General features: G+C 42.5%; 1 long non-coding RNA gene across 1 annotated transcript in view; it reads right to left on the bottom strand.

Annotated features, from left to right (window-relative positions):
- The window catches only part of LOC124501428 (uncharacterized), a 56,443-nt gene that overhangs the window by 18,578 nt on the left and 9,941 nt on the right, over positions 1 to 27,924 (bottom strand). Inside the window, exon 2 of the long non-coding RNA XR_006959759.1 lies at positions 23,986 to 24,065. This is a non-coding gene — a long non-coding RNA (uncharacterized LOC124501428). The remainder of the gene's footprint in view (positions 1 to 23,985; positions 24,066 to 27,924) is intronic.

Here is a 27,924-nt window from a genome sequence, read left to right as displayed (position 1 = left end):
TAAGTGCCCAACTCTCAGTTTCAGCTCAGGTCATGATGTCACTCTTTGTTATTAAGTTCGAGCCCCACGTCCAGCTGCGTGCTGATGGTGTGGAGCCTGCTTCGGATGTCCTCCCCCTCTCTCTCTGCCCCTACCCCACTTGTGCTCTCTCCTTCTCTCTCTCTCAAAATAAACAAACTTAAAAAAGAAAATATTAAATGCTCAACATCACTCATCATCAGGGAAACACAAATCAAAACCACAATGAGATACCACCTTACACTTGTCAGAATGGCTAATAACTCGGGCAAAAACAGATGTTGGCGAGGACACAGAGAAAGAGGATCTCTTTTGCATTTCTGGTGGCAGTGCAAGCTGGTGCAGCCACTCTGGAAAACAGTATGGAGGTTCCTCAAAAAACTAAAAATAGAACTACCCTATGACCCAGCAATTGCACTACTAGGCATTTATCCAAGGGATACACGTATGCTGTTTCGAAGGGACACATGCACCCCCATGTTTATAGCAGCACTATCAACAATAGCCAAAGTATGGAAAGAGCCCAAATGTCCATCGAGGGATGAGTGGATAAAGATGTGGTAGATATATACAATGGAGTATTACTCAGCAATCAAAAAGAATGAAATCTTGCCATTTGCAGCTACGTGGATGGAACTGGAGGGTATTATGTTAAGCGCAATTAGTCAGAGAAAGACAAATATCATGTGACTTCATTCATATGAAGACTTTAAGATACAAAACAGATGAGCATAAGGGGAGGGAAGCAAAAATAATATATAAACAGGAAGGGGGACAAAACAGAAGAGACTCTTAAATATGGAGAACAAACAGAGGGTTGCTGGAGGGGTTGAGGGAGGGGGGATGGTTAAATGGGCAAGGGGCATTAAGGAATCTACTCCTGAAATCACTGTTGCACTATATGCTAACTTGGATGTAAATTAAAAAATGAATAATTTATTAAAAAAAAGAATTTTAAGAATTAAAATAAAGCTAACAGAAATCCATATTGCATAGATGAAGCTGGCATCTGTAACAACATCCTGCGTGTATGTTATTAAAAAGACAAAGATACGGTAGGTGCACACTTGAATATCCAAGGACTGGCCCAGTGAACGAATGCACGATTATACAAAGGATGAATGGGAATCCTGTGTGCAGAGGAGTGCAAGAGTCCCAGAGCTGGTGAGGGAGGCAAGAATGGCCTAGCCACCCATAACATGCAAGTTTCTTTCTCTTCTTATAGACCCAGATTCAACTTCCATGAAGTGACTAAAAATATTGGGGGTGGACAAAGAAAGGTGACAGGCATGGCAAGAAAGACATCTAATAAAAGTATTCTTTGGGGCACCTAGTTGGCTCAGACTGTAGAGTGAGTACACACAACTCTTGACCTCAAGGTTGTAAGTTCGAGCCCCATGCAGATATCACTCAAAAATAAAATCTTAAAAGAAAAAAAAAGGGGGGGGGTGGTATTCTTGAACACAGGAATTCCAAAAGATCTCCAGGAATCTTCCTAAGTCCACTTTCTAAATTTTAGCCAGAAGCCAAACTTCCTTCCTGAAAAGGTGGGCATCAAGTGTAGAAGATAAACTTTAATCCAAGAACATGCAGTACATTTGTCACGAGGACGTGCAGCAGAGATGAAAAGGCTGACAAGGCAGAGTTAGACTACTAGAATGTATCAGTGTCCCTCTATCTCCAGTGCTGATCAAGGGAAAGGATGCATTCACTGATTCCATGGAAGTTTCCCAGTCTTGCCGGCAGATAAACCCCTGAAAAGCAGAATGCCCAACAAGGCAACATTCATTCAGAATCGGATGAAGGTTGGTAAATGTCTTTTCCGCAGCTATGCCCCAACGCTCTTCAGATGTTGGTCTTCTCTCTCACACTCCCTGGATTAGTTTTCTGTTGCTGCCACAACAAATGACCACAGATTTAGCTGCCTAAATACCATTTATTTGTTATCTCACAGTTTCTGTGGGTCAGCAGTCTATGGCCCAGCTGGGTCCCCGCTCCAAGCTTCACAGGCAGAAATCAATGTGGTGGCAGGGCTGTGTTCCTTTCTGGAATCTCTGGAGATGAGCTCATTCAGATTGTTGGCAGCATTAATCCCATGTGGCTGTAAGACTGAGATCCCCTTTTCCTTGTTGGCTGTGGGCTGTGGGCTGGGGGTTGGCCACTTGGCTTGCAGCCTCCTTCAAAGTCGGCAATAGCAAGTGAGCCCCCTTCATGTTCCTCCCCGTGGGTCCCCCTCCCTCCACTGCCTCCCTCTCTGCCCCATCTCTCTGACTGAATCTTCAGCTTTCCAAGGCTTATTAATTACTTACCTTGGGTTCACCTGGATAATTAAGGCTACCCTCCCTATCTTAAGGTCAGCTGACTACTGATCTTCACTCCATCTGCAAAGCTCCTACACAGCAATACCCAGATTAGTGTTTGCCAGAACAACCAGGAGACAGGCAGGGCATCCTAGGAGGGCGTCTTTAGAATGACGCCTACCACGTTCGTTTATACTCTGAAGTGGAAAAAATAATGACCCAAGGGTTCCAATCTACCTGGATTTTTCAGAGTATGATAATGAACTGGCACTGGTTTTACATGAATTATTTTGATCAAACCTACAAATAACTCTGAATAAATATTATTACAAACACCTTTATAATCAACAAAACTATGGCTTAGAAGTTAAGTGAGAACACAAGAGCTGGAAGTAGAATCAGAATGAAATCTGGTTTCAGCTATCTAAAATAGCTCATTTCCTTTGATATTTCAGAAAGCATGGCACAATTGTGACTTTAAAAAAGGAGTGGCTGCAGGGCGCATGGATGGCTCAGTTGGCTAAACGTCTGACGTCGGTTCAGGTCACGATCTCACGGTCCGGAGTTCGAGCCCCACATGGGGTTCTTTGCTGACGCCCAGAGCCTGGAGCCTGCATCAGATTCTGTGTCTCTGTCTCTCTCTGCCCCTCCCCCATTCACGCTCTGTCTTGCTCTCAAAAAAATGAATAAACATTAAAAATAAACAAAAATAAAAAAGGAGTGGCTTAGTAAGGATACTGATAAGGATACTGATACTTAACAGGACTTAGTAACTAGGTGGCTCTATAAGTCAAAGATGGAGGACAAAATAAAATCAAGCCCAGCTACCACTTAAAGGACAAACTGAGGATTAAGAATTAATTTAGGGGGGGTCACCTGGGTGGCTCAGTCGGGTAAGCATCTGACTTCAACTCAAGTCATGATGTCGCAGTCCATGGGTTCGAGCCCTGCATCGGGCTCTGTGCTGACAGCTCGGAGCCTGAAGCCTGCTTTAGATTCTGTGTCTCCCTCTCTCTCTGACCCTCCCCTCCTTGCTGTTTCTCAAGAATAAATGTTTTAAAAAAAAATTTTTTTTAAAGAAATTAATTTAGGGGCCCCTGGTTGGCTCAGTCGGTTAAGCGTCTGACTCTTGATTTGGGCTCAGGTCGTGATCTTTCTGTTCGTGAGATCGAGCCCCACATCAGGCTCTGTGCTGATAGAGTGGAGCCTGCTTGAGATTCTCTCTCTCCCACTCTCTCTGCCCCTTTCCCACTCATGCTCTCTCTCTCTCCCTCTCTCTCTCTCTCTCAGAAATAAACACTAAAAAATTAATGTAAAACTTATTCAAAATTTAAAAATTACAAAATAGCCATATAATGGGATACTAGTCCTAACGCTAAGGAGGCCGCAAAATACCGTGTATATGACTGTGCATGTGTCTGTGCACAGGCATGTATATATGCTCACACACACACACTCACTTCCACTTACTTTTTATTCAACAAATAGTTATGCAGCATCTCCTAAGTATCAGACAGTTGTTAGTTGCTAGGCATAAAGCAATAAACAAAGCCAAGTCCTGCCTAGAAACAGCAAATAAATAAACAAGTGAAAATATAAGAGACAGTGATAATTCCATGCAGAGAAGAAAGCAGAGTGAGGGAAGAGGGAGCTCAGAAAGGAGGGATGTTATAAGCTGGTCAAGGAAAGCTGCATTGATGTAGTGCCAGCAGAACACAGTCCTCAAGAAAACGAGTGAGCCATTCAATTCTACAGGCAGAAGGAACAGAAATTGCAAATGCCCTGGGGCAGGAGTAGCTAGCAGAATTAGAGGAAAAGAAAGGAGGCCATTGTGGCTGCAACAAAATAAAGGAGGAGGGGAGGAGCTGGAGGAGAGGTCAGGAAGTTAGGGAAGGTGGGGGTGGGAGAAGATGCAGGAATTATGTGTCACTGTAAAGACTTTGGATGGGATTTCCTACTGAGGAAGATGAAACCTCATCAGAGAGTTCTGCACAAAAGAAAAATGGCACCATTTTTCCACAAATAAAGAACTGAAGTTCAAAACACCATATCTAGTAATAATTACCTCCCTACGATGAGATGATTATTTACAGACTTCCATTTTCCAGTTGTACTTATTATTTTCAAAGAAAAGTTTTGGTGCATAGGATCTCAAGTTAGTTTTTAAGGGTTCCAAAGTGAACCTCACAGTGGCTCTCGTGGGACAGAATGGTTAGGTTCTCCAGCTCTGGACCAGGAGGGCTGGATTTGGTTACTGATTCCGTGCCCATTCAAGTTGCCTGATGACTATCCATCTCACTACACTTAGCTTCACACTGAGGTACTAATGCCCGCCTCATCTGACTGTCTACAGGTAAGTCAAACCCTCACACAGTACTCAGCTCATAAGAGCACCCCCCCCACCACCTCCCGCAGAATGGTATCTGTATTACCTCCAACCATGTTCCAACCAGATCTGCTTTAAGGAACAGCTAATATGTTAGGAGTAATTGAGAGCATGCATTGGGCACAGACCATGTGTTAACCTGGGCTGTTTCCTTTCATCTACTCTCTGCAAGCTGCTCTCAAGGATGATACCAGGGTAATCTAACTTAATACCAAAAACCCAGACTGACAGAATCCATTTGGCAACAAACACCAAATCAAACCAGCAAGACAAACAGACTCACTTTGCGTTCAATTCATCCTTAAGGTTTTGTGAACTCATCTCTGAGGCAAATCTTTCCATTCCTCTCAAGTTTTTCAGACAAGATTTAAAAAACAGCCAATAGTTTGAACTGAAAATGCAGGATAACAGACAGCTACTTGAAAACCGAGGGGAAAACCTCAGATTTTCCAAGACTGACAAAAACAATAACATCATTTTACACAAGAACAAACTTCTGACTACAAAATTTGAAAACACTCAAATACACAGAAATTTCCACGTATAATACATACCTATCATGTCAACACAGATTCTCTTGGCAGATAAAGAATATTACACAGACTTTATTCTATCACTACAGAAAGCCTCAGTCACTGTCATCCGACATTCTAGTTTAAATGGCGATTTTAGTGCTTTGTTTTCTGAGGAGGAGGAATAAACAACTTTACCATCTCCTGGTCTATGTGTCTGCTCTAGACAATGTCAACTTGGCCCAATTACATTTCTTTCTCATGTAGGGAAATAGCAGGGTTTGTACCACACTGGTGCTGTATGTGTGCAGAGAAATTTCACCATTTAATTTTCATGTCTGGAAGGAAAGGAGCTTATAATCATGCTGCGAGGTATAACTATAATTAGGTTTCAAATACCACAGGTATCCCTATGATCCAATTTAAAAATAACAGAGAGTTCTGGTACTGTATTATTGGGTTGGCTTTTTTTTTTCCCCCTTGAACCATCACATTCCTCAAACCTCAGGAATCACGAGAAAACCTTATCGCTGAAAAAGTGTTTTTAATTAAAAAAAAAAAAACTAACACAAACTGTTATTAATATTTAGCACCAATAACAATTTCATACATACTTGTAGATGCTTAAAAATCATCATTATGGCTGAGTTATACCCAGCAAAATAGGTTAATGGCAAGTTTAAATTAATAAGCTTAACTTTATTACCTCTGGTGATGCTAATAAGATTTTACAATAACACAGCTTCCTAACTGTGAGGCCACACGGTGTACATTATACATGCTCCTTTACACTTATATTTTGCAGAAGATGAAACACTTATACAAATTTATAGGTCTTACTCAAGTCTAAGCAGCAGTTTTGTGTTTGTGTGTTTTTTGTGGGAGGAAGGGGAGGAGTATATACTCAAATGTTTTTCCCCAACCACATTCAAAAATTGAGTAAGAGGGGCGCCTGGGTGGCGCAGTCGGTTAAGCGTCCGACTTCAGCCAGGTCACGATCTCGCGGTCCGTGAGTTCGAGCCCCGCGTCAGGCTCTGGGCTGATGGCTCGGAGCCTGGAGCCTGTTTCCGATTCTGTGTCTCCCTCTCTCTCTGCCCCTCCCCCGTTCATGCTCTGTCTCTCTCTGTCCCAAAAATAAATAAAAAACGTTGAAAAAAAAAAATTAAAAATTGAGTAAGATAGTTCTTGCCCTATATAAGATAGTATGTTTGATACGTAACATGTGATATTCTATATAATTACACATATGCCCACTTTTCTATACTGCTCCCATTCTGGGAAGGAGACAGAAAATGAAAACAAGCACTCCCAATTCTTGGTTGTATGATCTGATTACTAGAAGTAGCCCTGTTCATTTTAAAATCAGTTAGTGTGGGGCGCCCAGGTGGCTCAGTCATTAAGCTGCCAACCTTGGCTCAGGTCATGATCTCGCTGTTTGTGGGTTGGAGCCTCACATCATGCTCTGTGCTAACAGCTCAGAGCCTAGAGACTGCTTCGGATTCTGTGTCTCCTTCTCTCAACCCCTCCCCTACTCACACTGGCTCGCTTGAGCTCTCTCTCTCTCAAAAATGAATAAACTTAAAAAAATTTTTTTTAAATAAATAAAATCAGTTAGTGGTTCTAAACACCAAATAATACTGAAAACACCAGGAAAGCGTCTAGAGAAAAGACAAATCTACAAGACACAGAGTATGTAAGCATGCTAATCAAGCATTTGTAAAATATCAAATGCCTAATAATCTTATTCCAAAATATTTCAAGAGCCAACTTCCACTCAAACATACCCACTGCATTACAAAAATCCCATGAATGTATAAATTGTACACAAATACCCAAAGTCATACAGAGCATGGTAAGGCCTTGTTGACTCAAAAAACTGACTCCAAGAAATAAAGAAATAGAGCTTCAAATAAAATGGGATCCCTTAAATAACTGAGTAATTCCCAGCTCACAAGATTATAAGAAAACAAACAAAATTTGAGAATCTATTTGGAAATCTGTAGGGGAGAGAGAAGTTTCCTGAGCACTTAGAAATTTAAGAAGGCAGTTCACATTCCAGTAATTCCAGGTTTGTCCCCAATAAATCTGTACCACTCATTGTTCATAAAAAAAAAAAAAAAAAAAAAAAAAAACCTATGGGGGGTGGCATTTAACACTTAGATAAAATGTAATATGTCTACAGTGTTGGAAATCTTTTGTGAACTGACCTAACAGTAAAAAATAACATGAGTATATAAGCTAATATTCAAAAGAAAGAGCTCTTTTACGTAACAAATATACCCATGTAAAAATCTCTATCAAGTATCATTCTACAGATGGTTTTAAGTACTTGGTAACCACCTTCACATCTTAATTTTTCAGATTATTCCTGTTCCTTGTACAAAAGTATTAATACCATGATGTTACTCCTCAAAACTTTAGTTTGACACAAAAACACTCAGCAAGAGAAGAAAACATTTTCCTTCATGAATTCAAAAATAACTCAAGCTATGAGATTTCTAAAGCAGACTCCTTTTTCCTTTTCCTAAAATACATATGAAGCCAGTCATGGAGGATTATCAAATAACATGACTTGATGCAATTTCAGATTCTGAGATTAAACAAAATCCAAGCTACTTGGCCAAGTCAGTAAACAACTGGACAAAGCTGAGTTTTGGGGGAGGGGAGAAGTTGCCTAAAAGGGACCTTGGCGATTTTAAGACTCTTAACTCCTTTCACCCCCTTCCCTCCAAATACATATGCCAGAGCAAATGTAAAATAATCACTTCGCTTAGAAATGCAGGCCTACACAGATTAATTTATTAGCCTCCAACAATCCAACAATTCCAAGAAGTAACCAGTTTGAAATCTGAAGCAGAGAGGTTAGATGATTTATTAGTAATTCTGTAAGTCATTCTTCCAACTTGCTCTCTTCTGGTCAACGTTGGATGTTAGGGCTATGTTTGTCTAAAAGTACCATACACAAAGAAAACTGTTCCAAAGCAAGACAAATCTAGACAGAATGAAAGTTTCCTGTTCCTTCGGTAAATGATAATTCTAAATGTGGACAATATTCAAGTCTTGGAAGAAAGAAATAATCAACAGGAGATTCCATTTTGAATTCCTAACTCCTTTAAACCTAACCTCATACAAATCTTTCACAAAATCTGTGTAACTTATAATGCAAGCTAAGCCCACAACAGCTAGTCTTAAACCAATGTTCTGGGTATCATCAGGATAGCTTCTGTTTGGTGATATCTCAAAACTGGTTTTTCAGTCTGTAATAATAAATGTTACCATTGACAGAGAATGGAAATACTGTTAACGATTAAAGTCTCATAGTTCTTTCAGTATTTATGTGTTTTATTAAAACACAAATATGCTCTTTGTCATTCCCAGATGGCCATGGTAATGTCCATATTAGCCATCTGTAGGTCAAAAAACCTTATAGTTAGCCATGTAGGAAATAAAAAAACCTACACTGGACCTTTTGTTTCTCCAGCAGAAACCAGAGTGTGAACCACAACAAGATGAGCAAAAAATGAGCAAAAAATACTTTACTCTAAAAGCAATACATGTACTCAAGGAACAGTTTCAGTCAATGGGCTAATAGTTAATATCAAACTATTCTGTATTCACTATTCATAATTCAACGTAAGTTTTCACAATTTAAGTTCTAAACACTAAATGTAAGTTTAACATTGACAGTTTTTTTTTTCAATGCACAGCCTATTTCAACCATAAGGCTATTTTTTAAGTTATTCATAATTTTATGTAAAATGGTGTTCAAAAAGCTTAAAAGAATAAATACACTTGGGTCAGGAGATAGAGATCAAGACAATTAACATAAAATTGGGGCTTCCTCCTTCCCAAATAATATTTCTGAAAAAGATCTGAGTCAATGAAAATACAAGCTTGCCAACAGGTAAAAAGTTTTAATTCGGTCTTTGCAGTGCTGCATCATAGCCAAGTGACCGTTACTCTTTAGAGAAAGGGGAAAGAGTTGGGTTAAAATATCTTTTGCCTTCAATCCTGATTTACGATTTCCTCCACAGAAAAGCACAATTTCTGCCAAGCAGAGAAACACAAGGCTTAACTTTCCATTGGGGGGGGCCGGAGGGGAGGGTGGACCCGGTAGCAATCTTTTTTTGCATAAAATAATCACTTTTATGTAGCTCACTCATGCAGAACACAAAACCAAACAAAGGCATCAGGGATCTATAGTCCTGGCAGGATCTGCAATAACAAGAAACGAGAAAAGCCATGTTAAGACACATTTCCAGAGCTCTTTCAGCTTTCATCAGAAACCAGCAGTTCTACTTTCCGTGGCCTGTGCCACAGACAAGGGATGCCTTTCTTCCACCACCCTCTCTCTGAATAAAACAATTTTTTAAAAGAACCAGAAGGAACCAGCTATTTTACAAAAGCACAGAACCTTATCAAAGTCTAAATGTTTTCTGATGCATCTCAACGAACCCCCACCACCTCCTTGAAATGACTATACTCACTCGGGTACTGGAAGGGCCTGCCTTCCCTGAGTCATTTTGCCCACCTCACCCCAGCCTCATCTCCCTGGAGGACTGTCCTCAGGGATCAAACAATACAAGCTCTTCTGCTTGGCAAGCTGACAGAAGTTTTATAGTAGCAGTCCTGTCTCCTTTAACTTCCTAGGACATCAAATTCCAGTTCTTCAAAACACTCCTAATAGGTCACAATTTCCAGATCTCTGGTCATAGTATCTCCCCACCCCAAAGCTGGCAACGTTCCAACGTGGCACCATTCCTTAAAATGGAGCGGATGGGGTCTAGCACAAGAATCTCCAACACAGAGCACAAAGGGAATGTTCTCTCCAGGAAACTGGACACTAATTACATTATATCTGCTAAATGTGGTAAGGTTAACTTTCCTCAACTCTCCATTGCCACAGCATCACATTTGTGCTCAGTGACAACCCCCAAGATGCCTTCGTCAAACCAACTCATCTTCATTTTTAGGTTTTTTTTTCTGAAGTTTATTTCTTTCTGAGAGAGAGAGAACGCGCACATGAACAGGGGAGTGGCAGACAGAGAGAGAGAGAGAGAGAGAGAGAGAGAGGGAGAGAATCCCAAGCAGGCTCTGATAGCACGGAGCCTGATGAAGGGCTTGAACTCATGAACCATGAGATGATGACCTGAGCTGAAACCAAGAGTCGAATGCTGAACTGACCGAGTCACCCTGATGCCCCTTTAGTTGCTTTTTTTTTTTAATTTTTTTTTTTAACACTTATTTATTTTTGAGACAGAGAGAGGCAGAGCATGAATGGGGGAGGGTTAGAGAGAGGGAGACACAGAATCTGAAACAGGCTCCAGGCTCTGAGCTGTCAGCACAGAGCCTGACGCGGGGCTCGAACTCACGGACTGTGAGATCATGACCTGAGCTGAAGTCAGCTGCTTAACCAACTGAGCCACCCAGGCGCCCCTTTAGTTGCTTTTTTAAATATAAATTCACAACATAATTTAAGTCACAACATATAGCCCTGTGACTTAAAATAGTACCAGCTTCACTTCACCATACCATCTCATAAGGATTATTTTCTGAATTCTGTTGCCAGTGGTCTCTTCCAGCTTTGTTTCAACCATCACTCCCAATTACTGATAAAAAATGCTGAGTAAAAACTCTGTGGTGAGCACTTCGAAGTACCAAATCATTTCCTCCTAATGCACATCTTTCTTTACCGAAGAAAATATCAGTTTTCCTAAAGCAAGTATTTTAAATAGAATGAACAGCTTCACCAGGCTGAGAAATCTGGTGAATGGCAATATGTAAGGAAGGAATAATCAATTTAAAATCGTTTTTGTTAAACAGAGCATGACAGCTACCTCTACCAGCACAGACGTCTCTACTACAGTTGTCTTGATTACACCAGGCTGTGTGTTAGCTCCAGAATGGAACAGAAGTCTTAACAGGAGTGCCAGCTAATGTCTACAAGTTAACCAGATGGGAACTGTTAAATACTCTCGGGATCAAATTTGTTGAAACACTGGTATTCCCAAAAGTCACCGTCTTGTGCCCTGTTCAGTTCTATGAACAGCAGGTTTATTCGAGGCACAAGCAAGAGCTGCTTATCAATTGCCTCTTTAATTAGTTTTTTAAGTAACACACATACTTCATGGGACGCCCGGGTGGCTCAGTCATTTGAGCACCCGACTCTTGATTTCAGCTCAGGTCTTTCATGATCTCGGTTGGTGAGTTCGAGCCCCGAGTCAGGCTCTGCACTGACAGTGTGAAGCCTGCTTGGGATTCTCTCTCTCTGCCCCTCCCCCCTCAAAATAAATAAATACACATTTATATAAATAAATAACACATATAATTCAGAAAGCACTCTCTAGTTGTTCAATTTGAAGGACTGGAGAAGGGAAGAGAAGTAGGAACTATTATTTGATTTTTGGCCACAGCCAGCTCCATCTCAGCCCTATTCCAACAGAGGATCTCTCCGAAAATGTTCTCAAAGGTATGGAGAATTACTAAGGGAATCAAATGAGGGCCAGCAATGTGAAAGATGTGAATGGCACTCTCTGGAGTCGTGCACGCTGAGTCCCTGAGCATAAGGCCCAAAGTGACCAATGTACTTTTGAAGGGACCTTTTCCTTACCACAGATAAACTGTGTAGACAAGAATTGTTTTTTATTCAGCTTACAAATCACCAATTCATAGGAAACCCATTACCCATAAAGAGTTAGCCACACACCACAAAGTCTCCTTGTGGCGAACTCATCAAGCACCAGGGACTTTTCCAACACATCTCCAGCATTTTGGTGACATCCACAGAGAGAAAACTTTACTGAGCACTCTTGGGTTTCTGCAGGCTGATCCATCAAGTCAGCTCATATAAGCAAATGGGTTATCCAGCAGGAAAGCCAACGGCCTTCATCCTCTGGACAGCTAAGAGAGCAGGAAGCCAGAAAAGGCTGGAGAAGAACACTACACAACAGGTTACAAAACAGCATTCACACAGAGCCCTGAGGAGCACATTCCCCAACCCAGCTGGACTGAGTGATGACAGAGGCAGTATTGAGGGAGAGATCAGACTTGTCAGTCACCCACTCAAAGTTCTGCTCTCTTCCTATCACTGTAAGTCCAAGTTCATCTTTATTTTCAATGTCCCCCAGCCCCCCACCTAGGGCAGTGACCAGGGCCATGCCATAGCATATTAAGTTCAGTGTTACCAGATAGCCCTCAGCCAGAGGAAAGAAGAGCCTTTCACCCCTGTGAGACAGGGACTTGGAGTCACAACTAGAATCCCACCTTGGTACTGTGGGCTGAGTATGAATGCATTTTTCCTCCCCCGTCCTCAGCCCCATCTGAGGGCTCAGTCCCAACCTCAATGTTCCATCCCACAGCTGGGCATCTCTCAAAGCAACCCCAACAGTCTTTCTCTGCTCCGGGCATCCCTCCAATCAACCTATACACGGGGTCAGTGTTCCTGACCGCAGTTCAGAACCGCTTGGCTAGACACTCACTCTGGGAATGACCCTCAAGGATTATCGCAGCAAAAGGGCATCTTGACCCAAAATCAACTGCAGTTCAATTCTCCCATTGACAATAGGTCTGTCTATTCAAAAGATGTGGAAGGAAAATGTTGCTGCCTTTGAAATGCAATCTGCAGGTGATCTGAATTTAAAATATACCAGCCAGGGGCGTGCCTGGGTGGCCCAGTTGGTTAAGCGTCATTGAACTTCAGCTCAGGTCATGATCTCACGGTTCATGGGTTCAAGCCCCACATCAGGCTCTCTGCTGTCAGCACGGGAGCCTGCTTTGAGTCCTCTGCACCCTCCTCTGCCCCTCCCCCACTGGTTCTCTCTCTCTCTTCCTCTCCCTCTCCCTCCCTCCCTCTCTCTCCCTCTCTCTCAAAATAAATAAATAAACTTTAAAAAAAGAGTACCCATCTCAGTTGTCTTAGTGAAGAAGACAATATAACAGTATCCACCTCAGAATAATTGTGAAGAGTCCAATGCTCTTATGAAAGCACTGCCACATCATAAGTAGTCCATAAACACCAACTATTATTACTGCTGCCCTTTCAAGTCCTAACACATTAGCTGTTCTCCTATCTGTGCTTGTTTTATTTCCACCAACCAGATCGACAGCAAGTTCTTGTGTGTGATGGGACAAAAAAATAAAAAATAAAAAAAAATAACATAAGCTTTGAAATTAGGCAAGAATGAGCATCTAAGTTCTTCTATTTACTTCATTACTTAAAAAGATTTTTTTTCACATTCCAACACTGCTGCAATTGGAATGGGTCTTACATTCAGTGAAATTGGGGATTATCTCTGATCTGGAGCAAGTTATTTCATCTCTGTGAAACTGGTAATATCACCTTCCTCTCTCAGTGTTGTAGGAAGGCACGATAACATCATGCAAACCCCAAACACACAGCAGGCAGCCCTGGTATACCGCTTCTGGGTCCACCGTCTTGTATACAAAAGATGCTTAGGAGATGAATAAATATTTACATGTATTTAACCGAGCACCCATTATCCATGGAGATTTAAAAATAGTACCCAGACCCATTCCAAGTCAATGTGTGTGGATGTCCCTGCTGAAGCAGTCTCTAGAAAACATCAAGGGGTTTAAATACGGGAACTTTCCAGAGGTCAGTGTATGGACGTCCAGAGCCCTTGGCAAGGACCTGCAGCTGTTTTTTAATAACCCACCAGAGCCCTGGTAGTGTCTAATTCTCCACAGAAACCAAGCTCAGGTTCAAAGTGTGACAGTGGGCCAGAGAGTGTCAGCATTTTACAAATCCCGTAACAACAGTTTTAAGCTCTTACTTCATTGTGCTCTGCTAAACCCTTCACGATAATCCCATGAAATACAACCAATTTCACCCACATTCCTGTTTTCTGAGGCCCCGAGTTCAAGTCACACCTTAGTAAGTAGCAGATATCTGTGTGGTTCCAAGGCCTGTGTCCTTAACCACTATGTTCTCTCTCTCAGAGAGGTTATGCAACATCAGCTAGAGAAGGAAGCAAGATGCTCCACACTTTGAGGTCTTGCCTTCAAAACAGCCAAATAGCACCCTCCCCAGACTGGTGTCAGACCCTCCTGCTCCAGGTGAATGGAGGCAGAAGCAGGTGGATGGGTGGGGCAGTTCCCTGTAGAGTGGGTTTCCAAGCCCCTTGGTGCTGCCTCGGTCCTCAGACTGCAGTCAGCCCTAACAGGCAATGTTTTCTGTTTGACCTGTCTCCATTTCTCTTCTTCCTGACTTATTTCCCACAGCTCCAGGCAACACCCTCCAGATCACCTCTGGTTTTCCATTTTCTTGATAGAGGCTTCCTCCATCTTGTTCTTTGTTTAAATTCTGGTTCTTCAAAGTTTCTCTTCCAACATCAGTTATTTCTCCCTACACAGTACCACACTACTTGGCAAAGAAACTCTTCTTGATTCATCCTTTTCAGAAGTGAGTCATAACAAAAAGTCGTAGTTGGGAGATTCCCCGTCTGAACTTTCCAGAATGCCAGTGCACATGTGTAGGCATGTCACAAAGACAGAAAAGCCAGAGGAAGACATAGACTACATTATAACTTGCCTTGCCTGCTCCTTGCACTGTGAGATCACCGTAGGCTCTGGGGACCACACTGAGAAAGACCATCCAAGTGGAGAGTTCAAGACGACACAGTGCACGTGTTCGACAGACTCACCTCAGCCCTTCCGGTGCGGCAGAGTCACTATGCTACATTAATTTCCTTCTCATCTGAGGAAACCTTGCAAGTTTGTTTTATGCCATCTCCCATTTCCAGGCAATACGATAAACTGGCTGGCAGCTCATCGACTTGACATGCAATCACCAAATCGCCACATCCCTCCAAGAGGTGAGATGTGTGTCTAACACAGAACCTATCACCATGGCAGCTGCAGTTGTTCAGTTTCTGAATAAGGAACAGTGACCTATTTCTCTCTCCACTACACCTGTAACAGAAACAAACAGGTTAGTAACATCTCGTGTGACTCGCATTACGGAGCTCCCGAGCAAAAAGACAAAGGATACAAGGGTTACATAGGAGCTGACAGGGACTCACTGGGAAGTGAAACCCAGTGGTCAGAACACACACCTTGGCTCTGTGCCAGCCCCAAATCATCAGCCTTCCTTACCTCCAGGCCCCACAACACACTCAAACTACAGAGATGATGGGCCAGCAGAACCCACCACCTCCTTCACTCACTAGAAGATAGAAATGATGAAGAACCATGTTCACTTTTGCAGATATGACTTAATCTGAGGTTGGAAAAGACGCAGGACTTTACCCTTGCTTACCCATCCCAGTTACACCATGCCAGACAGTTTCAGATATTTGCGGAGTACAACTGGCTTTTGGAAATGCCAGAAAACTCATTCATTTTTTTCAAAGCCCATTAACTTATCCTTTGGCAACAGAACTCCTAAATTATCATCCTCAACCACACTAAGATGCCCTGTCAGGTGACCGGAACTTCAACAGAAGCTATATTCTGCCATTATTTCCCCTCCGTCCATAGGGTCCCCTAGAAAGTTCCAGGTCTGATGGTCTGTGTGCCTTAACCTGCTTGCCTGACATTTATGGTGATGAACCACCAATTCTATAAAATCAACTTGAGTTAAATATCCCAGAGACAAATTCATTTATGCACACATAAGATTACTATTCTAAACATGCAGTAATTCATATTTGGGAAAAATTACTCAAGTACAGGTCAGCCATTTCACATATACAGAAGCTGGCCCCAGCTACACCATCAACAGGTACAAATATTACCCAAGCATCTCAAAAATTTCCGAAAGGCTAGAGATCTGTTGATTTGTCATTAACAAAAGGGTATGACCTCTTCCTTCAGTTTTGCTATGGGATCCAAGTTTCTAACTTTGCAGATAAAGAGACTTACCATATATGCTGAGATTTTGGTGTTCTCTATTACTGTTTATTTTTTTAAGGGGTTAGATTCTTTGGGACAGGGGAGTGGACACTGGTGTGCTCCACTCAAATCCCAGTTTTAAAACTTTTATTTATTTATTTTGAGAGAGGCAGAGACAGAGCAAGTAGGGGAGAAGGCATAGAGAAAGGAAGAGAGAATCCCAAGCAGGCTCCATGCTGCCAGCATAGAACCCAACATGAAGCTCGAACTCACGAAACTGTGAGACCATGACCTGAGCCAAAACCAAGAGTCAGAAGCTTAACCGACTGAGCCACCCAGGCACCCCCGAACCCCATTTTTAGATCCAGTTGCACTCCTCCCCAGCTGCTGACAGCTCACAGGGAAAGCCCCCAGCCAGCCGCAGGACACTGCTTCACTCAAGGTTAAGCCACCAGAAGGGGTGCCCAGTTGCCAGCAATGGGGTGATTCAGGGATACACACGTCCAGCTCCTTGCCACCACAGGCCCATCCCAACTCGAGAGTTCCCCTTAAGCACAGCTGGGGCCTCCATTACTGCTGATCAGCTGTATTGCTGCATTGCTGATCAGCTTCTCCTCCACCAAATCCCACTGCCTTTTCCTCACCCTTAAAATCCCTCAGCACCCAACTCCTGGGCTGAGCATGCTTCCAGTGTACCTCAAAGACAGGCTGTTTTCTAAGCTCAGCAAGTTATTTTTAAAATTGTACTGAGGGAGTTACAGGTCCTAGACATGTTCCATCAAGACATGCTATCAGAGGTCCAATGAAGGCCGAAAACAATCTTTGAAAAATATGTGACTTGATTTAATAATTACAGACATTCTGATCATCAATCCCGATCACTTTCTGAACACCAAGCCGATACAGTCAACAGGGACAGGAGTTAAATAATGCCCAGGAGTATCACAGTTCACAAGTAAAGAAGGTGAGACACTGCCAGGCTAGTGACTTGCACGTCACAGCATCACGTGGCACTGAAAACTGACACGAGAGCACGGATGCCAGGTCTGATGTTTGCAACCTTAGCCAATGGAGTACGCCCCTCCCCACATAAGGCACACTTGCTTCATAACCTCAAATCCTAGGAAATCATTCTAAAGCTACTTAAAAAGAACAGTTCTACATGTAAGTATGACATTAAGTCCTAAACACCTTATCCCCAGTATTTCAAACTTTTAATAACAGAGAACTCTTAGAGCTGACAGGTTATTGATGACTTTGTAGTATTTGCTGCATCCCCAAGAAAGCAGACGGCAGACAGGCCTGAGCAAGAATCAAGAGCTACTGCTACAGCGTCGAACAGGAGACAGTACCACTTCCCAGAAAACCCTGAGGAACCATCTACCAGTCACTCAGGCCCCCTAGCCCAGTATAGGGCCCAGAATGGCATTAGGGATGTCACAAAAGTAGAAGTCAGAGCAAAAGCAGATACCTGCACAGTGTCTGTTATCTTATCACCAAAGGTTTGGGTTCAGAAGGTTAAAAATGAAGATAATGTTCTCCATGTGAAAATCTCAACTTAAAATCACACTCCTGCTTAATGTTTTATAGCTTTTTACACATTGTCTCCTTTGACCCTCACAGCTCTCCGTGTAAGGGCAGGGCTGGTATGATTACCTCACTTTTATGACTTACCCGGGATCACACACCTGATCAATGTTGGGATTAGATTGCCAGATTCTTGGTTCAAGATCCTTTCCCATAAAATCTACCCATTTGCAATTTTCCTATGTATTTCTCCAGGATTGTGTGCAAAGCCCCCAAGACTCTGTCTCCCTCCTCCATCGGCCTTTCTGGCTTCCACCTTCATAACTACAGATCTGTTCCATAGGAACATGGATTATCAACAGCAGGTGGTCCTGAACAGGGCCACAAACCACCCTCCAAGGTCTCTCTTTCTCAAGGACTTGAAACAACGCAGATACTCTGTTGGTACCACAACTTCTAAAGTCTAGCTGACAAGAGGCTAAGGAGATCAAGTTATATGACCACAAGGGTTCAGTATCTCTGACTAACCTGGTTCCTATCAGTCGAATACACAAGAGGGCACTGGGGCGGGGAGAGCGAAGAAAAGGCTTTATATTAAAAGGCTCACCACTTTCTTAGACACAGTCATTGTTCTTAGGAAAGCCTTCCACCCTGGTCAGCAGGCTTTGCTACCGTCATTTGAGACACTTGGTGGGTTTTATTCTTGCCAACTTGGCATTCTGTTTCTGCAACGCAAAAATGCTTGTACTGAAGAGATCGATGGGGATTTTCAACGTTTTCAGGAACATCAGGAACAGAAGCAAGCGTCTCTCTGCCTCAGGTGGATGCATTACAGCTTGTGGGAGTGCTAATGAGAGCTAATTACTCTATTTACTCCATAAGCCAGCCAGCCAGCCAGCCAGCCAGCCAGCCAGCCAGCCAGCCAGCCAGCCAGCAACAAGAAATGCCTGGTAAAACTCGCTGGGTTCTCAGGCTTTGTTTCAAAGGGCTGGTGCCAAAACGATCTGGCTGATCCGCAATGGGCTCAGGGCTGCCCAACTGGATTGTTATCTTGTGATCACAAAGCACAATCTTTAGTCCTTTGTATCCTGTTAATTAATAGTCACATCAGCACCAATTTTATTCTTCCAGATTTAATCTACTCTCTCCACCATTATCAACACTCCCACCTCTGCCCCCAAATGTCCACTCTGGCTACAAATTAAGAAATCAAACATTAGGCCCAGAATTTTAGGAAAACAACTGCCTACTGACCATTAAAGTGGAGCATAGCATTTTACAATGTCCTACACTCACTTTGCAATAGTCATGAGATTTGGCCAACAGTGCACTCACTTTGATCCTTGAACTCTAGATATAAGAGGGAACTCAGAAATCATGTAAATTTCACTTAATCATTGATACTTAACTGTATCCATGTGTTATGTAAAGCATATACATATGGCATGAATTATATAAAAATGCAACTAATTTATGACTCTAATTTATGTAACTTATATAAATTACATTAAAAAGAAGCTTTCCCATCCTTGTCTCTCCATTCCTACCATGGCGGGGCCGGGGCGGGGGGGGGGGGGGGGGGGTGGCGGGAATGGAAAAAACATAGGACAACAGATTTAAATTTCCCAGAATAAGAACAAGGTTAGTTATTAACCCACTAAGGCCCCATTCACATTAACCTTTCCCCTTTCCAATACTAAGAGGGTGTATTGTTGAAAATGCAACTGTGGCTTCAGGAACAAAAAATAAATAAGATCCAAGAAACACTTTGAAGAAGATTGCCGAAAGGCATTATCTTTAACTCCATAGAAACAAGGCTGCATTGGATTATAATACAACTCTAAGCTAACATATATAATTACTTGGCTCAATTTATTAAAATGAAAAAGTCTGAATAAACATACAATAGAAGTTAACTGGCAAGACAGTCCTCATGTTGAAACTCTTTAGGCAGAAAGAGGCTTTCTGCCTCTTTAGTGGAGGCTTTTTAGGTGGATGACCAAATCTAGCATAAGGACCAATCAAATCCAACTCACTTTGTACAGGGTCTGAAAAATGAGATTTAATTAACAACTGGTATCCAGAGTTATTTAGCAACTTTCTCTTTTCTCGTGATTTTCTACAACTTTCTTTTTAAGACTACTTTGTTACCTGAATGTTTATAATAACAGGGGACAAGTAACAACTCCATGAAAGATGCCAAAAATCTCAACTATGTGTAAAGGAATGACTGGGTTATGGCCCTTCCAAAAAACGGTCCGTGCTTTTACATAAACATGTAGACAAAACATGTTTTGTTTTGGCTGTGAGTACAGGACTAAGCTGGAGATTCATCACAAAGTTCTCCAAGCAGAAGGATTTCAGAGAGGCAGGTGATATCCACAACAGGGAAGAACATCTACTCAATAGGAAAATAAGCAGGCCAGATAAACAAATGTTTCTTGCACTGAAATATAAATAATATTTACTAAAATTTCACAAGTCTGAGAAGGTTTGCCAGTTATTCTGAAATGCTGGTAACAAAAAAGAACAGTAGCATTTTGAGCCTTGAGACTAGGAAGCAATCATTACCGAGCACCCACAATTAGTGAGCCAGGTACTGTTCTAGGAGTCTTGTATAGATTATCTCAACTTAAACTTTCCAACATCCCTGCAAGGTAGACATTGTTGTTTCCATTTACAGACAAGGAAACCAAGGCTCAGGCTGGTCAAGTAGCAAAGTCACAATATTAAGACATGACTCTCCTGGAATCCCATCCAAGCTATGCCTGATTCCAAAACCTAAAGTTGCTGCTACCTTCTGCCCAATAGCACCACCGAGAAATCACAACCAGAAATCATAATGACAGAACTGTTTCAGAAGCACAGAGGATCAGCTCTGGAGTCAGAAGCTCCAGATTTTAATTATGCTTCTATTGAGTGGTGGTTTCCTCCAAATTAATGGAGATGAAAATAGTACTTAACCTCATAAGGTTGAGGTGAGAAGCATATAAAAAAGCCGTAGTGAAAGCGTTTTGCAAAAGAAGCAAGCACTATTTGTTATGATTACCTTCCTCTTCAAGCTTCAGCTGGTGAACTGCACCTAGGGAGCCCCTCACAGGCCAGGGAGTGACCTTGATGAGGCTGAGCAACACAGAGCCTGGAGCCAAAGAGAATAAAACTTCAGGGGTAAGGAGTGGGGGGGGGGGGGGGGGACTTTGGCCAGCCTCTGCTCAGTATACCTTCTCAGGCACTAGACAAATAAAATAATTGTTGTGGGCCAACTCTGTGCCAGGCACAGCCACCGTTTGCTCAGCAAGCTGCTGGCCCCGGTGACTCAGCCAGGTGAGAACTGTGGAAGCCCCTGCCTTCAGGAAAGCTCGCTTCCACCCTGTGGGAAAGGAAATTAAAACAAAACCAAACAAGCCACGGCCCAACATGAGCCTCAACCTTTCTCATCAACTTTCCCTACTCACACATACCCAACCCACTCACACAGAGACGTGGAGTGTTTTCCATGGTACACAATGGGTGCCCATATAAGACCAAGTTCTTGAAGCCCATTTATCCTCATTAAGAAACTCTATAGCAGTCTACAGTGGGGAGAGAATTTTAAAACACTGACAAGTCAGTATAATCACGTCCAAAATACAAAGGGTTCATTTCAATATAGACAAAAGAAGGTGAAAGATGGTGGAAAAGAAAATCAAGATTTGACTACATAAAAATTTTCTATTTCTATATGACTAAAAACAAAATTGAAAGACAAACCAAATAGAAAATTGAAGGGAAAAAAACGAAGTCAAAATATTTATAATAACAATGATAAAAGGTAAATAAGGATTAAGTAAAACACATAGTTTACGGCAAACAAGAAAGATACTAATTCCCAATAATAAATAATAAGCAGGCAAAGTTCATGAAGTATTAACAGGAAATACAGTCAACAGTCGTATAAACATGTTTGATCTCATTAATATCAAATAAAAAAGAAAAGAAAAACAAAAGTCTTTTCTCCTAGAAAATTGCCAAATATTATTAAAATGAGAAATCATTCTGCTAATGGCAGCAAAACTTAGTACAAACTTTACTGGCAACCAATAGCAATATCAACCAAGATACTCATATGCATGCACATCCTTTGGTTCTACTTCTGGTCATCTATGACAAAGATAAAAAGGATCTGGAGGCACTAGGGTGGCTAAGTCAGTTAAACATCCGACTTCGGCTCAGGTCTTAATCTCACAGTTCATGAGTTCCAGCCCCGCATCAGGCTCGGCACTGAGCGCTTGCTTTGGATCCTCTGTCTCCCTCCTATCTCTCTCTTGCACTCTCGCTGCTCTCTCAAAAATAAACATTAAAAAAAGATAAAAAATGATCTATACAGAAAATGCTGACTGCATAAAGACACTCATCAAATACTGAAAACAGCCTCCTCAATGGGATTAAATCAATCAAGAAACATCCCTATATAGGATACTTTACAGTCTTTAGAGATAGTATTTACAGGGGTGCCTGGGTGGCTCAGTTGGTCAAGCGTCCGACTTCGGCTCAGGTCACGATCTCATGGTCCGTGAACTCAAACCCTGCATCGGGCTCTGTGCTGACAGCTCAGAGCCTGGAACCTGCTTCAGATTGTGTCTCCCTCTCTCTCTCTGCCCCTCCCCTGCTCCCACTCTGTCTCTCTCTCAAAAATAAACAAACATAAAAAAATGTTTTAAAAAAAGAAATAATATTTACACTTATTTTTGTAGGGTGGGGAAGGGCAAATAAAACAATGTTAAATAAAATACAGGGGGGACACAAATCACATACTCAATATTTCAAATATGGGGAAAAGTACAAATAAAAAAATGTAAAGAAACACAGCAACTATAGTTGTACCTTTGTGTGGTAGGATTACTGAAGACTTTTTTTTTTTTTTAACTGTGTCTTTATGGTTGTTCTATGCTACTAAAATCGTCCATAAGGTGCATTATTACTTTTGAAGTCACAAAAGATTTAAATAACCATCTCCCCTGCAAATCTACAACAAACAATTGATGGAAATCCAACAACCTTCCAAACCACTCCCACCAATACCCAAACACTGTGCAGTGGGCAGGTAAGACAGTAAACAGGGGGAAGGGTGGCCTTGTTTTAAATCTAGGACTAGAAAAACATGAGGCTTGTTGATGTGAAAACAAGAACTTTTCACATCCCACTTGCCAAAACATATTTTGGAAATTCATTAACCAGAATATTTTCCATCAGAGAGAGGACTTAAACCCACACACCAAAATTATCATAGAACAAACTAGTTAAGCAAGCAGGAAGTTTACCAGGAACACCCTAAAAATTAACAATTGTTTTCACAGCTCCGATACATGCAGCCAGCTCATGTTAGCACACAGCGTAACACAAACATTCTCCAGTTGAGTCTTCTAAACAGGAGAGCATGAAATCCTTAGAACAAGGGTTTTCCTTGGCAAGGATCACAGATGCCGCTGACACAGAGCCTTTTGGGATTCACCCTCCTCAAGGCTTGATTTTACAATCTTTGAGATGGCATGCATGGTCTGGTTTCATCCTCACAAACCCACAAGGCAGGGTTTCTCACCTTCAGCACCAGCTGTCAGTTTGAGCCGGTAATTTCTGGTTACGTCCCTTGCATTGAAGGGTGTTCAGTGGCATCCCTGGACACTAGTCACTGGACATCAGTCCTCCCTCCATCCCCAGCTGTAACATGAGAAATGTTTCCTGACTCCTACGGGGTGAAATCACCCCAGCTGAAAACCAGCGGTACCAATGATAAGCTATTATTGCCCCCATTTTACAAATGAGGAAACAGACACAGCTAGGCCCATCTAACTTCAAAGCCCAAGATCCAAAACTCTATACTTGTATTTGTGCACAGGTCGGAGGCATACCTTCTAGTATTAACTGCTGCCCACCCATCTCTCCTACTTGATATCCTTTGCATCACCCCCATGGAGCCTTGTCTATGCCTTGGTGCATACTGGCTGAGTAAACCATTTCTCTTGTCACGGAAACATGTATTGACAGTAACAGACACAGCCTGGCAACAAAGGCCCAGTCACAGCCTTCGACAAGTATACAACCTATCTGAAGAAATAAGACATAAGGCAAGGATAAGCTCTTTAGAGCGTCGGTTTTGGAGAAAACCGTTTCCTCATCTGTCAAAGGGAGACCATACTAGTGCTGCCCTCCTAATTCGCTGAGACAGTGCGAATAAAGCTCCTTCCCCAAAGCACAATTTCAAAAACCAACTAGATACTGGCAATAAATAGGCACAGGCACTGGACGAATTAGAGTGTTTCAAAATCATCGGGCCGGAATGGACCCTCAAAAACAACCTGAATGTACTACCCACGTGGTGCTCGAGCATTTAAAAATCCAAAATTTTAATTACCTGCTTCCAGCAGAGTTTGAGGGCTGAGTTTCCACGCAGGCTCTCGGCAACAAGAGCTTCCTGAACTGCCTCAGTTGGGCCTAGAGGAAAGACAAGGAAAGGTTCAAGCAAAGAGCGGAGCAACAAGCGAAGCAGAAAAGGTGGGGCTGGGCTTAAAGCTCTCCAGAGGGGCAGGCCGGGTCTCAGCACAGCAGGACAGGGGAAGACAAGCTTGGAGAAAGAGGTCAAGACCAGACGAGGTCACAAGGTGACCAGTGGGGACGCTGACCAGGTGACACCGAAGAAACATTTCTCCTAAAAAAAGCAAGGGCTGCTACAAAGCATACATTCAACTTCCATTATGCAGGTGGAGAACTTAATTTCTCACACTAAAAGATCAGCTTTCCCTGAGAACAACAGACAGATGCTTGTTTTAAATCTGCATTAAGGGAAAGTGATGATTTTGCCAGAATAATGAGTCAATCTGCCCTAAAAGTAAATCCAAACGTCTTCCTTCCCAAATCCACAGGTCCTCCTGTTCTCTAAGGGCATCAGCCCAACCTAAGGAAACAAGAGCCCAGAGCAGCCAGATTGCCTGCTTTTAAAATCTGCATTTCAATTAGGTGAAATCTCCCAAACTTGAAGTACTGGCTTCAATTTCTTTAAATACTGTGTAGGTCAAACGAAACCTGTCTCCGTTCAGTCTCAACTGAAGGACCACCAGTCTTGCCATTAAAAACTCTTGCCAAGCCCACGGGAGGTCAAGTAAAGCTTTGGGGCTGGCAGGGTGGCCTCAAACCAAAGGTTTATTTTGAAGATCTGTCTGGCAAGGAGATGTACAGTACAGGGTTTTGTTGTACATCTACAAACGAGCTGCAGGGTTTGTAGAGGCCACTTTTAGGCAAACAGGCTTGAGCAATGGAATGTAGGAAGGGCCCCCAGCGACCACCTGGATGAATACAGACAGGCCCATCAGACAAGCTGCTTTTGTTCTGCCTCAGGTGAATTCTTTCACTGCCCACACCACCAGCTTCCACACAATCCCTCATCCAACAGGGAGAGATATCCCATTTAGACACCCAGGGTCTACTTCAGAGCTGATAGGGATGTAAACCAAGGCAATGGCAGAAGCAATGGAGAGTGATTCAAAAATGTATGAAAGGCAAAAATACCAGTGATGATGGCAAGGCGAGGGTCCCTAGGATACCAGACACAAACCTGACCCATTGCAACTTTGATAATGAAGGTGAGTGAATCTTTAAGACCAGAGGCATACAGGCTTAAGAGTGTGCTCTTTGACTTCTGAGAACAGAGCCGTCCTCATGAACTTGTGACCTGTGTAGTTACACAGGACCCTATGTTCAGAAAGGGTCCACACTTGGTTTAATGCTCTGCTGTCGTCATCTTGAGATTCTTTTTTTTTTTTTTTTTTAACACTTATTCATTTTTGAGACATGGAGAGAGACCAAGTGCAAGTGGGGGTGGGGTAGAGAAAGAGGGAGACACAGAATCTGAAGCAGGCTCCAGGCTCTGAGCTGTCAGCACAGAGCCCAATGTAGGGCTCAAACTCACCAACTATGAGATCATGACCCGAGCCAAAGTCAGAAGCTTAACTGTCTAAGCCACCCAGGCGCCCGTTGAGATTCTTAGTTTAACTCTGAACTTGTGTTTTATAAGGGAGGTCTGAAGGGGCAATGTGTGAGCAGAGGAGATCCCATGTAATATGTGTGGCTGCCATTTTTACACCGTGTTTGCAATACCTCAAGAGCACAGAATTTCTGTAGATTCATGATGCATGGGATATTAGCAAGACTAGGTCAAGGTAGCTGTGTTACCAATGTAACCAAATGAGCAGGCAGGTGAATGCTGACAGCTCCCAGAAGCTGTGCTTTCCATTCAAAGAAACCACAACTTGCTCAGCACACAGAAACAAAGCAATGTCTTTCTAAGAAATACAAACAACCAAAGAATCCTATCATATCCTTTTTTATTACTTCCCACTATTAGCCAACCATGTACACCGAAAATAATAGCACAGAAGGAAAAGGAGAGATAGGGCAACCCATGGTTCTCCTTCCTTTCAGTCCTTCCTTCAAGCCAGCCCCTTTCTTCTGTAAGACAAAGCCTGATAGAATGCATGTATCAAGCAGTGAAATAAAAAAGTAGTCAGATAAGGGGCACCTGGGTTAAGCATCGACCTCTTGGTTTCCTCTCAGGTCATGATCACGTAGTTTATTAGATAGAGATCCAGTTCAAGCCTCACGGCCGGCTCTGTGCTGAGAGCACAGAGGTTGTTTGTGATTCTCTCTCTCTCTCTCTCTCTCTCTCTCTCTCTCTCTCTCTCTCAAAATAAATAAATAAACTTAAAAGAAAAAAAGCAGCAGTGAGTTAGTTTTGAACAGTGTTTCCACGTTCTGGTAAGAACAATACACATGTGCATGTACAAATTACAAAATATGAAGTGTGTGATTTCAGTAATTCTGCAGATGTGTCAAATGCTCTTAAATTCTTTTTGTTAATGTTTATTTGTTTCTGAGAGACAGACAAAGCACAAGCAGGGGAGGGGCAGAGATAGAGACACAGAATTCAAAGCAGACTCCAGGCTCTGAGCTGTCAGCACAGAGCCCAACGCAGGGCTCCAACTCACAAGCCATGAAATCTGAGCCGAAGTCAGATGCTTAACGAACTGAGCTACCCAGGCGCCCTTCAAATACTCTTATATTTACACTTAACGCTGGCTGTACCATATAAGAAATAAAAATCATGCTAATAATTTAAATTTTTAATTTTCCTTCACTTAGAATGCTATTAAATAGCAAGCACGAGAACAAGTCAAGAAAGTATAGAAGAAAAGGAAAAGCTTTTCATGTTAGTACCTTTAACATGGATTTTTCCCCCTGCTTTTTGAACGAGGGGCCACACATTTTCATTTTACACAGGGCTCCAAAAATTATGTGGCCAGCCCCACTGAGAACCATTGAACTCAGGAACACCATACCTATCTAAAATGCTACACACACCTGGGTAAGTTCCTCCCGGTATCCTTCAATTTTAGTATATGTGCTGCCGAAGTGAGCACTCCTGATATCCTTCAGAGCAAACCCAGAAATATCCAAGGCTGGACTGATGGGCGTGCTCCATTAGTTCCATGCTCCTAATTACCAAATCCCTTTGGTCCTTTCCCCCCACCCCCTCAGGTCATTACGACAACAAATCTCCTGAGATACTACAACTCAGCATTGTTTCCGACTAAAGATCACTCTAAAATCCATCCGTTAAACCAAAGACTATAGAAGACCGTAACCACAAGCAGCATCCAACACAGACACCTTCTACAGGGTATTTTGCCATGCTTTGGCGGGTCAGTTCTGACCAAACTCAGGCTGTTTCTCACCACTCGGAGCACTTGGGTTTCCCCAGGGAAGTGGTTCTGTGAACAATGAAGTCTGGTGGTCTAAAAATTCCTCCTTCAAATACAGTCAAGTTTTCCTTTGTCTCATTTCATTCTCCTCTTCTTTTTGTAGCCACCACTTTCCACTTCAATAAATTACTTTCCTGCCTGGAGACACATCCCGACAAATGTGTCAGCTTGTATTGTTTAGATGAGAGACTTCGGTCATTCTTTCAAATTTTTCCTCTGCACCAATAATCCCCAAGAGCCAGCCTCTCAGGAGCCTAAGTCGCCTGTCTATGAATTTCCTTTCACTGATTCCTATTACACTGAAAAAAATGCAGACTGCCTGCGGTGAACTTACTCAACTCTTATCGCTTCCAATCACATTTTTTTCTGTTTCCCCCATCCTTTCTTCCATCCTATCTGAAGAAAGTTCTTATGGAGTTCAAGGCTAACCAGGCATTCGCCCCCCTGATTTTTAATCCATCTGTGGCCCCCTCCCCTAGACTTTGTACTCATTCCCCCCCCTTGCTTTTGCTGCTTTCACACTACCCCCTGTACCTGTG

Source organism: Lynx rufus, unplaced genomic scaffold, assembly GCF_022079265.1.
Source record: "Lynx rufus isolate CCGP_SWC_20201006 ecotype Redwood Valley unplaced genomic scaffold, mLynRuf1.p SCAF_7, whole genome shotgun sequence".
NCBI lineage: Eukaryota > Metazoa > Chordata > Mammalia > Carnivora > Felidae > Lynx > Lynx rufus.
The sequence above is the reverse complement of the archived record's forward strand: the minus strand, read 5'-3'. Positions and strand labels throughout refer to the sequence as shown.